Source organism: Cornus florida, unplaced genomic scaffold (assembly GCF_030987335.1).
Source record: "Cornus florida cultivar Cherokee Brave unplaced genomic scaffold, ASM3098733v1 CherokeeBrave_3.0.0_Hap2_Chr03, whole genome shotgun sequence".
Taxonomy (NCBI): Eukaryota; Viridiplantae; Streptophyta; class Magnoliopsida; order Cornales; family Cornaceae; genus Cornus; species Cornus florida.
Window position 1 is genome coordinate 21,395,287 of NW_026775573.1, and position 14,518 is coordinate 21,409,804.

The 14,518-nt window shown below is 32.9% G+C and overlaps 1 pseudogene; it reads right to left on the bottom strand.

The window, feature by feature from the left end:
* Positions 1-823: 823 nt before the first annotated feature.
* The window catches only part of LOC132301249 (putative calcium-transporting ATPase 13, plasma membrane-type), a 69,588-nt pseudogene continuing 55,893 nt past the window's right edge, over positions 824-14,518 (bottom strand).

Consider the following 14,518-nt stretch of genomic DNA (forward strand, 5'->3'; position numbering starts at 1 on the left):
ACGATCAGAAATTACTCACAAGAAAGAGGGAATGTTAAAGGTTGAGTACGTCTATCCGTGTAATGGCCAGATCATCCCCGTTTGACAAGCTTCTGAAGGTGCAATGTTTGAAGAAGGCGGCCAAGTTTCCAACGATGCACCTACACTGAAAGAAGCAGATATTGGGCTCTCCATGGGGATCCAAGGCACAGAAGTGGCAAAAGAGAGCTCAGATATAGTCATCTTGGATGATAATTTCTCCTCTTTGGTGACAGTTCTGAGGTGGGGCACAACATTCAAAAGTTTCATGTGAACGAGAAGGTCAAGGACACGCTGATCAATTTCAATAGTTTTGTTCTCTGCCAAGTTTTTAGTGAGTTTAATGCAAGGAAGCTGGAGAAGAAGAACATATTTAAGGGGATACGGAAGAACAAACTGTTTCTAGGGATCGTTGGGATGACAGTAGTTCTTTTAAAGAGGTTTGCTAATACTGAAAAGCTGAAATGGGATCAATGGCGTGCATGCATTGGAACATATAGAGCTTCTGCATCCTGAAACAGACAACCACAATCAGGTGTTGCAAACATGTTTTTGATATATATATATCTATATATATATATATTGAAATATCGAGACACCTGAAACAAGATAATTAAGAAAAAGGAAATTATTACTCAGAGAAAGCTTGTGTGCTTTTGTGATTATGATGTTTGTCTTCAACTTCAACATTCCCTAACTTTAGCCTTGAATCAAGGCATTGTGGTAGTGGGTGGGCAATAACAAATGCAAAGTGAACCAAGCCACCGAAAGTAATCAGCACTAGCTAGCACTGATTGTGGCCATATCACAACAAAATCAGCCTTCCAGTACTAGCAAGCCTCTTTAGAAGCTCCATCATAACCACTTGAAGAACTACTGTCATCCCGACCATCCCTAGAAACAGTTTGTTCTCCAGTAACCCCTTAAATATGTTCTTCTTCTCCAGCTTCATTGCATTAAACTCATTGAAAACTTGGCAGAAAACAAAACTATTGAAAATGAGTGTGTCCTTGATCTTCTCGTCCACGTGAAACTTTTGAATGTTGTTGTAAACACACCTGCCCTACCTCTGAACTGTCACCAAAGAGGAGAAATTATCATCCAAATGATTATAACGATCTGAGCTCTTTTTTGCCACTTCTGTGCCATGGATCTCCATGGACAGCCCAATTATCTGCTTCTTTGAGTGTGGGTGCATCGTTGTTTCCATTGCCTGTGACTGCTACCGTGTGGCCTTTCTGCTTCAAACATTGCACCATTACACGGATAGAACCTTTAACATTCCCTCTTTCTTGTGAGTAATTTCTGACCGTTACACCTTCTGCTACTGAATGATTTGAATCTTCATAGGGTTTGAGAATACCACATTCAATAGCTATAAGCTATTGCTTTTGCAGTGAACGGATTTGTTGCCTCCTTGACTTCAAGATGGTCGCTTTCGATCACCCAGCATGCTAGATTCGTCCGTCTGTGCGCATGTATCTTTGAATGCTTCAAGCACAAAACTGAGAAAGCTTTTTGCAGGAGGCTTCTTGTTATGTGTTGGAGCCAAACACCACGAATTCTCTGCTCTGTTTCATTTACGGCTGCAACTTCCTTCACTCCACCATATTGATGGAGATCATCAAAAACAGAGCAAAATTTTTTTCCTATGAAAATGAAAAGAATATACAAATAGTGACTAACACTCAAAACTCAAATACACCCGGCCAATAACACTCTTTAGTGATTTTTTTTTTTTGGTAAATTTAAAATATATATATATATATATATATTTCCTTAAATAACACCCTTTAGTGTTTTGTCGAAGAGACGTAAGGGTCTCACAAATACCTCACTCCCCCAATGCCTCACTTCTTCTGCTCTTCTCTATTTATAGAGAAAACCTACCACTTGAAATATAATGTGGACCTACACTTTGACACTTGTAAATGTGGCAGCCGAAATATATACAGTGCAAGAGAGAGAAAGAGTTCACACTTGAAATGTTTTTTTTAGTATTATATCCTAATATTTTTATAATTTATATATATATATCTATAAAATTATGCTACTGTCGCCCCAAAAATTAGTAAAAATTTCACATTGATACCTAACTTATGTTTCTGGATCTGTCCGTGCAAACATGTGACTGTGTAACATTTAATCTATTTTCTGTGATTTGTCATCACCTACACTTGTTGACTTTGGAGCCACCAATATTTCGTTTAAAGCACACTGGACAAAGAAATTATGAAATCACTGTCCTTGAACATGATTGTGTCAATGTGTTGAGAAGAGTTAATGAGGCATGAAAGGTGAGTGACAAAGGCTGAAAAGAGAGTCAAGATCAATTACTCTTTTTGCGGTACATACGATTATAGAGGAGGTTTAGTTATCAGTTGTTTGCTTAAATAGGATCAGGGCTTTTGCTGGGAAACATTGTAGTACCCAAATTATCAGACATATCGCAAGCTGTAGTATCAGAAAAAATAAACACACATTTAAAGAGACTATATAAGAGATTTGCAAATAGGAAAAATTATATATATATGTATTTATGTATGTATAATTATACCAATTTAGGAGACTTTTTAGGGTCATATGGAGTGAACTTTTAAATTTCAAATAAATGGAAATTTTAAAATCATTGAGTTGGACATGAATAAACAGTTATTTTGAAAGGAGGCGATATTCGTACTCTACTTCTCAACACTTGCATTCCTTATTAAAATGAAATGATACATCTAATCCTAACTTTTACACCTGAATAATTTTTTTTTTTTTTTTTTTTTTTTTAAATTACACAACAACTCTTCTAAATATGGTTAGTCTCCCCTCTCTCCAATCATTAATGTTTTTGGTCATTTTGACGGGATTCAAAAATAAAATGCCCATTCGGAAAAAAATAAAATAAAATAAACCCAAAAAAAGCTATATATAAATTATCTTTTTTTATCGAAACTTAAGGAAGAAAAAAAAAAAAAAATTCTGTTGAATAAATTATTCTTTTACGTGACTCAAAATATAATATAAAAGGTATCAAAAAAAAAAAAGAAAAAAAAAAGCCTCGAGGTTTGGTTTATCCATGGCCCAAGGTACCTCCAAAGGGGGCTGATATGCTTAGTGAGCTTTGCTCGGAAATCTCACCCAAAAAAAAAAAAAAAAAAAAAAAAAAAAATTACTAATGAATAAATTATTTCTTTTGGTAGGATCAGAAAAAAAAAAATGTTGTTTCTATTGAATAAATTATCTATTTCGACACAAGTTTTTTTTTTAAAAGGAAAAAGTATGGCACAAAAAAAATGACTGGGTTGGATTAATGAGTTCGGTGTGTATGACTTGTGTTAATGATGCAAGTGTTTTGGGCTGGCCATTTGCATTGCATTGTATTGCATTGCATTTTCATTTTAAGTATGTAAAATTGTATTAATGACATTGATTAGATTGATATGTGATTTGAATGCTATAAAATTTTTCTAAGTTTGATCTCGGTTTTTCTAAATTCCCGATGTGTGTTATGTGGCTCAAAGAAGTCCAAAGTTGGCACCTTAATTAGATATTTTCTATTGAGCCTCCGTGCTCACTCCTTCCATTAACATTTTTCAGGTCACGGCAATGATGTGATTGACAACGGACCTTCACAAGTATAGGTAGAGTTGACGGAAGCATCCTTTTGAAAGTTTTGTAACCAATGTTTATTGACTTCAATTCTTTTGTAAAGATGACCTTAAGGGTCTTAAACTTGTAATCTTATTCTTTTGGGATATATTATGTATATTTTGGACAACGATATAATGACCTATTTTGACCATGGATGGAAAAACGAGTTATGTATATAAATGAACTATTTTGACTACGTAATTCAAATGATTATGAATTTAGTAGGGTAGGTGATTGAATGATTTTGCATACTCATGTTTATGGTTGTAATGGGAACTTTGGAAGTCATGTATATATCATCTTTAAGTAGGTTAGGAAGCACCCTAATGATCTTTCATGGGACCTATGAAGTGTCCCTAACTCTTTGCACTCAAATTAGGCTTTTCTGGACCATTTTTCTTATTCTGGTCATTTTGAATTAGTTTAACCCCCTTGAACCTGTTCAAGAGTGAAATTAGGTTCCTAACATGGGTACACTACCCATTTTGAACCGGTTCAAGTACCCTAAACTGGTTCAAGTTCCACAAAATCAGGTTGTCTTGACAAACTCAAGTTTTGGACCCCAACTGTTAGTAGTCATAACTCATTCATCTTAAATCCAAATGGGGTCATTCTTAAGCCTAAATTGAATAATTATTCGTTAGCTTTCCAATGGTACTTTAGATTCCATCTACTCTGAGAGTTATAGTTGTTTTAGTGAAGTAATGTCGAGAAATCCTCCAAATCAAGAATGGGTATTTGTGGATAACCATGATTAACTCCCATAGAACCTCTTAAAATATCATGGAGTTACTAGAATGGATTATATACAGCTCATTTGACTCACTTAGAGTTACATTATATCCCCTTTGATATAAATTGACCATTTTACCCTTGTGTGACCTCGGGTCGGATTAGGATTCGATTAGCGATCTGAATCTCCCGAATTTGGATCGTTATAATTCATGCTACCATTTGTTAGACATTTTGACAATATAAGGAAATATAGATTTAAATTTAACCTTTAATTTTTCATTTTAGTTCTACTTTTATAAAAAATTAAGCACACATCCCATGCTCAAATTGGAACTATTTTGAATTTATTATTCTCTCTTCTGTTTCCTGCCTATACCCACAAAATGATCCATTTTGTAATGGGTCAACCCGATTCCACTAAAAACCCAAATCTGGGAAGGCACTATTTATACCAGTCTAATGGGGTATAATCATCCTCAACCTCACAGCAACCAGACTTGTATGTCTTGTCCCCCTCCCTTAAAAAAACCTTAGAAATACAGAAACTATTCGATTTTTAGGCCGTACAATCATATTAGCTTTTTGGGTCCCCACTTTCGAACAGAGGTACAATTAGTCTCTCTCCCTATATATATTGTATATGTATAATATTGTATATACATCTCTGTCTACACGCACTTAGACATTGACTATGTCATTTAATTCTGTCAATTGCTTATTTGTTTAACACAAGTTTCATTATATAAACTTTTATTTTATTTTTTAAGTACTATTGTTTGAAAGAAGTATTGTTCTTTATAATGAAATATTGTTTGGGTGGTAATTAATTCTTTTAATTTATTATAAATTGGGTTTGATGCAATGTCTTACCTGTTTCAGCCAAACAGAACAAAGAATAAACGAAGAAATAGAGTTATTATTATTATTTTTTCCCAACTTCCAGTTGTAATTTAACAATTGAAATCGAATTCTCTGTGAAAATATTTTTATATAACCTAATTTGGGTTGAAAGAGAAAATAGTTTCAAATGCTACTGGAAATAAATTAGGTTTGTTTAGGGCTGCAACTTGGGTGGGCTAACCCAGCCCAACCTGAAATTTTGAAAATTGGGCTTTAAATTCACAAATCGGGTTCAGATTCGGGTTTGGTTTTGTCAAAATCCAGACATATTCAGGTTGGGCTCGGGCTCAACCTGAACCCAACCCAAAACCCCAAAAAAAAGAATTTTTTTTTTCTCCTTTCTCTCTCCTCTCTCTTCTTTCTCTCTCTCTCTCTCTCTTTCTCTCTTCTTTCTCTTTCTCTTTCTCTTTTTGCCGCTTGAAACGTGATTGCAAATGTGCCTTTCAAATTCCAAACTCTCTCTCTCTTTCTCTCTAAATATACGTATATGAATAGATATATGTATATGTTTCTCTCTCAAGAATCTATATTTCTCTTCATTTTTATCACTAGATCCATCAACACAAATATTCTCACTTTTTGCAACTTGTAATTTGACCAAACTAAAAGATCCGGGTTTTGATTTTTTGAAAACTGAAAGATATGCCGAAATGATGTGCCAATCTGGGTTTTGATTTTTTAAACAATCTAGATCTGAAAGATCTGGGTTTTGATTTTTTGAACAATCTAAAATGATATGCCGATCTGGGTTTTGATTTTTTGAACAATCTGAAATGATATGCCGATCTGGGTTTTGAACTTTTGATTCTTGCAGAGAGATAGATATAACTGAAATATATGGGTTTTGAACTTCTAATTCTTGTAGATTTTGTAGTTTGCAGTTGGAGAGAGAGAGAGAGAGAGAGAGAGAGTGCAAGTTTAGAGAGAATAGAGATGGAGGTGATAGGGGAGGTTGAAATGATTTGCCCTAAAAAAAATATATATATATATTTTTTATAATAATATAATCAAATATATATAATATATATAAAATAATATATTATATATATAATATATATAAATTTTTGAATTTTTTATTTTATAAAAAAACTCACTCAACCCGTCTACCCGACCCAACCTGCCCGAAAATATTCAGTCTAGGTGATGATCATAACCCAAGTTGAGTACAATTCGGGCTGGCCCAACCCAACCCGCTTCGAGTTAAGGTTGGGTTGGGACTGGGCAAGTTGCAGCCCAAGGTTTGTTCACTTTCTTTTTTATAGTTAAATTACACACATCAATGCCTCATTGAGGGGACTCGAACCCTCAACCGTGGTAGGAGGAAAGACCAATTGGGCTAAGCCTTTGGTGATAAGTTTGTTTTTCCTCTCTCTATATATAGAAAACGGATTGTTTGGTTTGAGTGGAACTTACAAGTTATCCCCCAAATGTATGAAAAATTAAAAAGATAAAATCTAGAGAGACAAATGAAGCTGGAGTAAATGAAGTAGAATCTGGTCCAATAATCTGAAACTTTTTACTTATCCAATAATTTGAGTTATTACAAAATGGTGAAGCAAATGAAGTTATAGAATCTCGTTCTTTGGCAACTATGGATCTTTTCTAACCATCTTGTTTGTTGATAGTTAAAGCACGCAAAATTTAATATCTTGAAAATAATCAGTAACTAGTTCCAATTATTTTATATTTGTTTCTTTATATGAAACCATGAAGTTATTATTATTTGGATTTATTATAGTGTTGCCGGCAATGTTTTCCTGGCTTCATGCTGAATGATGGGAGTCTCAATCAGAGCTTAGTGTCATGCCCCGCCTATAGAGATTATGCCATGCAGGCGTTGAGTAGGACGCTGCTTGGCAACTGCATGGCTAGTGGAATTGCTAGAGTCTTTTGCAGTAGTCTAGAGTTGTGTGAAAGATTCTAGATATATGTAGAAGTGTGTGGAAGGTCCTAGAGTTCTCCAGAATTGTATGGAGTAGTATGGAGAGTTCTAGAATGTTGTAGATACTTGTAGATATATATGGAAGTGTGAAGAAGGTGGGAAAAGATTATAGAGAATCGATCTTCACCGTCGGTTAGAATGCATCTTAGCTGTCCATTAGGGATGGGAATGCCTATAAATAGGAGTAGGACTTCATTTTGTAGCCAACAAGTCCTAAAGTGAGTCTTGAGAGCCTTGTAGAGAGTTTGAGAGCTAGCCTTGTACAAAGCATTCTTTCAAGTAATAGAAGTGTTCTTTCCTTGCCAACTTAAGTGCCTTAGTGTGTGTGAGTGTGCAAGCCAAGTGAGGAGAAGGCGAGGGTCACTACAACCCTAGTAAGCGCACGAGGGGAGTGCGTTGGCTAAGGTGTGCACTGTAGTTAGGCTGATCAGGTACTTGTGAGAGTAGAAGCAACGTCTTGGTGCCTCACGGGAGTAGCTAAAGTGGTGCTGAAACTCTAAGCCCGTGACAGTTGGTATTAGAGCAGGATCGTCAAGGGAGCTTGGAGTAGACATGGCTAGCAGAGGAGACCACAAAGTCCATGTCTTGGAGTAGAGCTTGGAGGAGAAGCTTGCCACACTTGGTTTACACGGAGACCAAGTTCAACAGGCTCAAGAGAAAGATTGCAGAGCTTTACGAGCTGATTGATAGCATGGCGGTCAAGGCGCGAGAGAATGAAAGGGAATTGCATGATCGGGTAGATGACTTGCGCGTGGAGATTGCCGAGTGTAAGAAGGAGTCCTCCCAGGCATGCGAGGTCGTGGTGGAGCCAAGGAAGAAAAAGGTGCCGGAACCCAAGGAGTATGATGAGGCAAGGAATGCGAGCCAGATTGACAACTTCTTCTGGCACATAGAGCGGTACTTCGAGTGTGTGGAGATTGAGGATGATGAGAAAAAGGTGCAGACAGGCACTATGTACCTCACAGACACTACCACTCTATGGTGGAGGCAGCGCTTCACTGGTAGGGGCGCAAGAGCGGTTGACACATGGAAGGAGTTCAAGAGGTAGTTCTACCCTGAGTCTGTGTTACTTGGACTCGTCGTTTCCGGCGAGGGTGTCCGTGTCGACACGACATGACACAGACACGGACACGGACACGGACTCGGGATATGCGTTCGACCTTGTACGGTCAAGATCGGACATGGCTATTGAAGAAAACCCTTGTTTCAGTGGTCAGAAATTACTGGTTCATCGCGATTTTAGGAAGGAGGTTTTGGAGAAGATGAGGGTTCTTCACGCGTTGGTTTTGCATAGAAACCTACCCAATTTGGAGCGTCCCACTCACACGTAAACTTGACACCACTCACGCGTAAACTTAACAGCCTGTCATTGTCATTGAGATTCGAGAAACGTAATAGAGTATGTATATATATATGGTAATAGTATATATATGTATATATTTATGGTAGTATATATATGATTGTAGCATCTAAATATCTATATATATAATCATTTAGTGGTTTACCAGTTGTAACCCACTAACCATGTTAACCGTTTGAACATAATAAATAGGTGTAAATTTACATTTTTAACCTTATAATTTATGATGAAAAAATTAGAAAAGATTGTGTAGTATTAAGTTGTGTTTTTGCCCCTCAAAAGATCTGGTTGGGACTTTTTTTTTCTTTCTTCCCATTGTGTGTGTATTTACATATATATATATATATATATATATATATATATATATATATATATATATATATGTGGGGTTTTTGACAAGAATAACTCTATTTATTACTCTTCTTATGTTTGTAAGTTAATACAATTATGTAATTTTGTACTCATAGAAAATCTTCTCCCCAGTTTTATTTTATTTTTTGTTTTTCCCTCTCTGTTTTCTTCAAAGTTCATATTGCCGGCCAGTAGTGCAAGAAACACTGTGAGATCGCCATCGCCCAGGGAGCATTGCAAGAGGGGTAAGCGGAATCCATATTTTAATCCCTCCGGCATCGACTGAGCAGTTGTCGATTCATTGGATTCGCCCGGACTCAATATTTTAATTATGACTTCTCACCAGAATCCATGAATTCCGACCGGAATCATTTTTTTGTCGTTGATCTCGTCTTATTGAACATGGAGTAGTAAAATAAACTATGAGAAACTTGAGTTCCATTGATTCCAATCTGAATCCATGTTTCAAATCTGGTCTGTATACATGGTATTATGAATTTGATTTACAAAGCACTTTTATTTCAATGTTTTCTTTCTTAGAAGCACCAGAAAGCCCACAGAAGAAGGTTCACGACGGCAGACACAAACTAATGGAAAGAGGAGGAACCCCACTTATATTGTTGATACAAGTGGGTCACTTTTTGTCCATTAAAATAATAATTTCAGTTTAACCAATGAATAATTTAAACAAGGTTATTTTTGGGCATTGGACTTTGTACATTATTTTACCATCATCAATACAAAAAAATATATACAAATTTGTTATAATAAAATACACAGTAGTTTATAACTTTATATGCATGTGTACTTATTTATTAATATTAATGCTTGATTTTTAAAATATAAAGGAGAATGATCAAAAGATAAGACTAATTTGTTTTGACTTTTCAAAGTGGACAACTAATATGGAAAATTTAAAAATAATATTGTCTAAAATAATAAAAGGTTTTTCCCATAATTAAATCTCATAAATCCATTAAAAAGGGTAAATAAATACTTATGCATTTTTTATATAACTTTCATATAAAAAATATTGAAAGTAAACTAATTTCACATTAATTACTAATCATGTTTGAGGTTTATAAATATTCTAAAAAATATTATATACAATATATTTAAATTAATTAATTTTTTATCCCATATTTGAAGCTCGGTAGCTTACACACCCACTTATTGCTAAGAAAATTATATAATTTTCTTATTACTCATTAATCATGTTTAAGGATATAATTATCCTCCAAAAAAAAAACTTAAATTTATATTACTTAAGTTTCTTTTCTATTTAAATCTCACATACCCATTTATTAGTAAGATAATTATATAAATAATTACACATTAAATTATTTATTTTGTATACAAAAATATTATAATAAAATTAAGTATTTAACTAAAAAAGAAGAAGCTTATATTTAAGTATTTAACTATATAATTCAACACATGGAATTAAGAAGGTCACACTTAGTAAAGTGATTCATATATAACTATATAATTAAACACATTGAATTATATTTGTCCTAATTAAACACATTGAATTAAGGAGGCTATAATTGTATAGTAATCCTACATGACTATATAATTAAATACATGAAATTAAGAAGGCTACACTAATATAGTGATCCTATTACCTATATAACTATATAATTTAACACGTTTAATTAAAAATCTCACATTAGTATAGTGATCTATATTTACCTATATAATTAAACACATTGAATTAAGGAGGTTATACTAGTATAGTAATCTTATATAACTATATAATTAAACACATGAAATTAAAAATCTCACACTAATTTAGTGATCCATATATAACTATGTAGTTAAACACATTGAATTAAGGAGGCTAAAATAGTATAGTAATCCTATATGAATATATAATTAAAGACATGGAATTAAAAATCACACACTAGTATAGTTATCTATATATAATCAAACACATTAAATTAAGGAGGCTATACTAGTATAGTGATCCTATATAACTATATAATTAAACACATGAAATTAAAAGTTAACTAATGAGACTATAGTGAGCACTGATCAATTGATAACTATATAGTAATTGAACTCATGAGACTATAATAATCATTACATTACTATTGAGACTATAGTAATGAATAGATAAGTATATAGTAATTGAACTTATGAGACTATAGTAATCATTAGTTAACTAATGAGGCTATAGTAATCACTAGTTAACTAATGAGGCTATAGTAATCACTAATCAATAGATAACTATATAGTAATTGAGTTCATGAGACATTGTAATCAATAGATAACTAATGAAATTATACTAATCAATAGATAATTATATAGTAATTGTGAGACTATAGTAATCAATTAAGTTAGATGATGAATTAATCATTTAGATGATTTATTGCTAATTATTATTACTTTGCCTATTCGAATTTAATCACTCAGATGATTTCTTACTAATTATTATTACTTTGCCTATTCGAATTTAATCACAATGAATAATTGAATGATGAAATATTTAATTAAGAATAATTACTTAAATTATAGGTAAAGAAATAAAATATTTATTATTAAATTAATGTTGCTATTTTATACACTAATTTTGTGACTTCAGATCATTACAGGTACGAAAGTTGTTTGAATGTTATCTTAATATATAATATTAGATTTTATATCAGTGAAAAGGCTGTTTGGAGGTGACAGCTTAGTCAGGTCATTAAATGCTATTGTGACATATTTTGTGGCTTAAAGCATATCCCATGCACCATTCTTACACGCCACCATTTTTAGAGGAGCTCCAGCTTACGCCATTTTCATCTTCTCTCTCTTTTCTTCGTGCATTTTTATGTTACTCTGACCTGCATATTTTTTATGTTGCTATTCTATATACTCTGATCTGCAAGACTGCAACACAAAGAACACTTGAACATGTATATATAACTTCTCTCCCTCTCAATATGGTTATACAACTGAATCAACTCATACTTGTATACTTTTATTTTATGCACCTCCAATAGAATAATTTTATTCTTTTAAGTTTTCAGAATTTATTTTGATAATTTTATTCTTTTAAATTTTATTATGTTCATTATAATTTATAACAATAAGTATATATAACTTTTTTTTCTCTCTCTCTCACGCAAAACTAGTAAGACAGAAAAGAAGAGGAAGAAGGTCACTATTCATAGAATCAATTGTCTACCAGTAGCCAGAAATCCGAAAGCCACCTTTTAGTAACTTGGGAAGGCACCAGTTAGAATCAATTGTCTCTGCCAAGAATATAGTGACCGTATGTACTATTTCCTTTATGCATTCATTGGTTATGCAACTGAATTAACTGATACAACTAAATCAACGAATAATTTTATTCTTTTAAGTTTTGAGAATTTTTTTTGATAATTTATTCTTTTAAGTTTTATTCTGTTCATTATACATATCATGCATTTATGTATACACTTGTGCTTTAGAGTTTGGATATAATGTTCTCTCCATCTCAACAATCTATCAAAGGGAAATAAAAGACAAACCTACGACCATCAAAAGCTTTAGGGTCAGAATTTGATGACAAACCACTATGGAATCATGTGAAGGTTCTTAGCCTACCAACACGTGGAAGTGGAAACAGAACTTGGTCTTGCAATTACTATAACAAAAAGGTTACTAGATCCTATTCAAAAGTGAAGGGTCATTTATTGAAGATTCCTAATCAAGGGGTTGAAGCTTGCAAGTCTATCAGTAATGATGTATTTCAAGCATTAAAGAAGGAACATGACTATTTTGAAAGCAAAAAAGGTCAAGAAGAATTGAATGTGTAATACCCCTAATTTTAAAAGGATAGTCTCGGTATTTTATTAATGGTTTTAACTGTATTTTTAATTCTTTATTTGATTTCTTGGCTATTTGTTTAATTATTTTATATGAATTAATTGATTATGTGTTTATTTGAAGTACTTGTTTAGTTGAATTATGTGTTAGATGATGTGTATTGGTTTACTTGAATGTTAGGTGTTTTGTTGTAATTAATGTTTAGGAATTAAATGTGTTAAATGGTTATTTTATTTTATTTTATTCTAATGGTTATGGATATTACTCATGGGCCAACTAATTGGGTTCCATAGACTACTTGGATAAGGGGTTTAATGGGTACAAATAATTACTCATGGATAGGGTATATGTATATATATAAAAAGAAATATACATATATATAAGGAAAGTCCTTTAGTGATAATTTGATGTATTTATTTTATTTATATAAAAAGGGTATACATAGATTATACATAATATATATTTTAGTTACCTTTTTAGTATTTTAATTTAATTTAATTTCTTTATTAGCTTGACTTGGATTGGGAAAAGGAATATGGTTATTATTTAGCCTATAAATATATAATTATAGGGTTGGAGAAGGGGACTAGAAATATATCACGTAATATATTTGAGAGAGAGAGAAAAAAAGAAGGAGGAAGAAGGAAGAGGAAGTGGAAGAAGGAGGTTAGGAATTTTTTTATCAAATCCCTAAAGGCAAGTTCTTGTTCTACACTTCTCCTTTGATTTGTGGAATTTATATCTCTAGTATAATTTTAGGATTATTTAAAGAACAATTAAAACTGTAATTTATAATTTAATTGATCTAGAACATAGGTTTTATAAATTATATTTTTCATGGTTGTTCTTGTTGTATGAATTGATAAATTCATGATTTGATTTGATTTCTTTATGAGTTTATACATGTTTTAAATGATGTATTTTCATATCTGAGTATTGATGGAACCTAGAAACATGCTTTGGAATCCTCAAACAATAAAGAATAAGTTCATAGTAGAATTTTAGGTTGATTCGCGTAGCAGTGCTCGAACTACTGTTACATTGCTCGAGCCTTGGGGGCAAAGCTCGAACCATGGATGAAAAGCTGGAGCCTGAAAGGAAAAGCTCGAGCAATTAGATGAAGAGCTCAAGCCTAAAAAGAAAAGGTCGAGTAATTAGGTGAAAAGCTCGAGCCTAAAGCAGGAAGCTCGAGCCTGAAACAGGATGCTTGAGCAATTAGGACAAAAGCTCGAGCCTTACCTGGGGAAGTTTCGTAAATAGCGTTGAATTAATTTTCATTGTATTTGAGGGGTCCTAAACATCAAGTAAAGACTAAATAGGAGTTTAAATAAATTCTAAACAAGCTTAAGTATAACAATGCATGCTATTTGATTCTTTGAGGAATGAATGGATTTAATCTTTAGTTTGTTCTAACAATTAAGATTAAATGTATAGCATGAATTGTATTTGGAGAATACTTACTTGACTGTATAGTAAAATATCAGCATGTTTAAGATTCAATTTGCGCAGGATATGTGATGTAGGAAGCTTAAATAAATTATAAGACATTCCTATTTTGTGATAACATGATAACATATTATTATGTTTGTTTCTGGATTATTTGATGTACTTCTTTAATTGTTACATCAATTATTGGATTGTATGGATGTAGTGCACCAGTATGGGATGGTGGCACTTTAGGGATGGATTAACTTATCAGCTAAGTCCTACCTATTCTATAAGGGAATGAATTAACTAAAATGTTAAGTCCTACTTATATTTGTGTCAGGTCAACT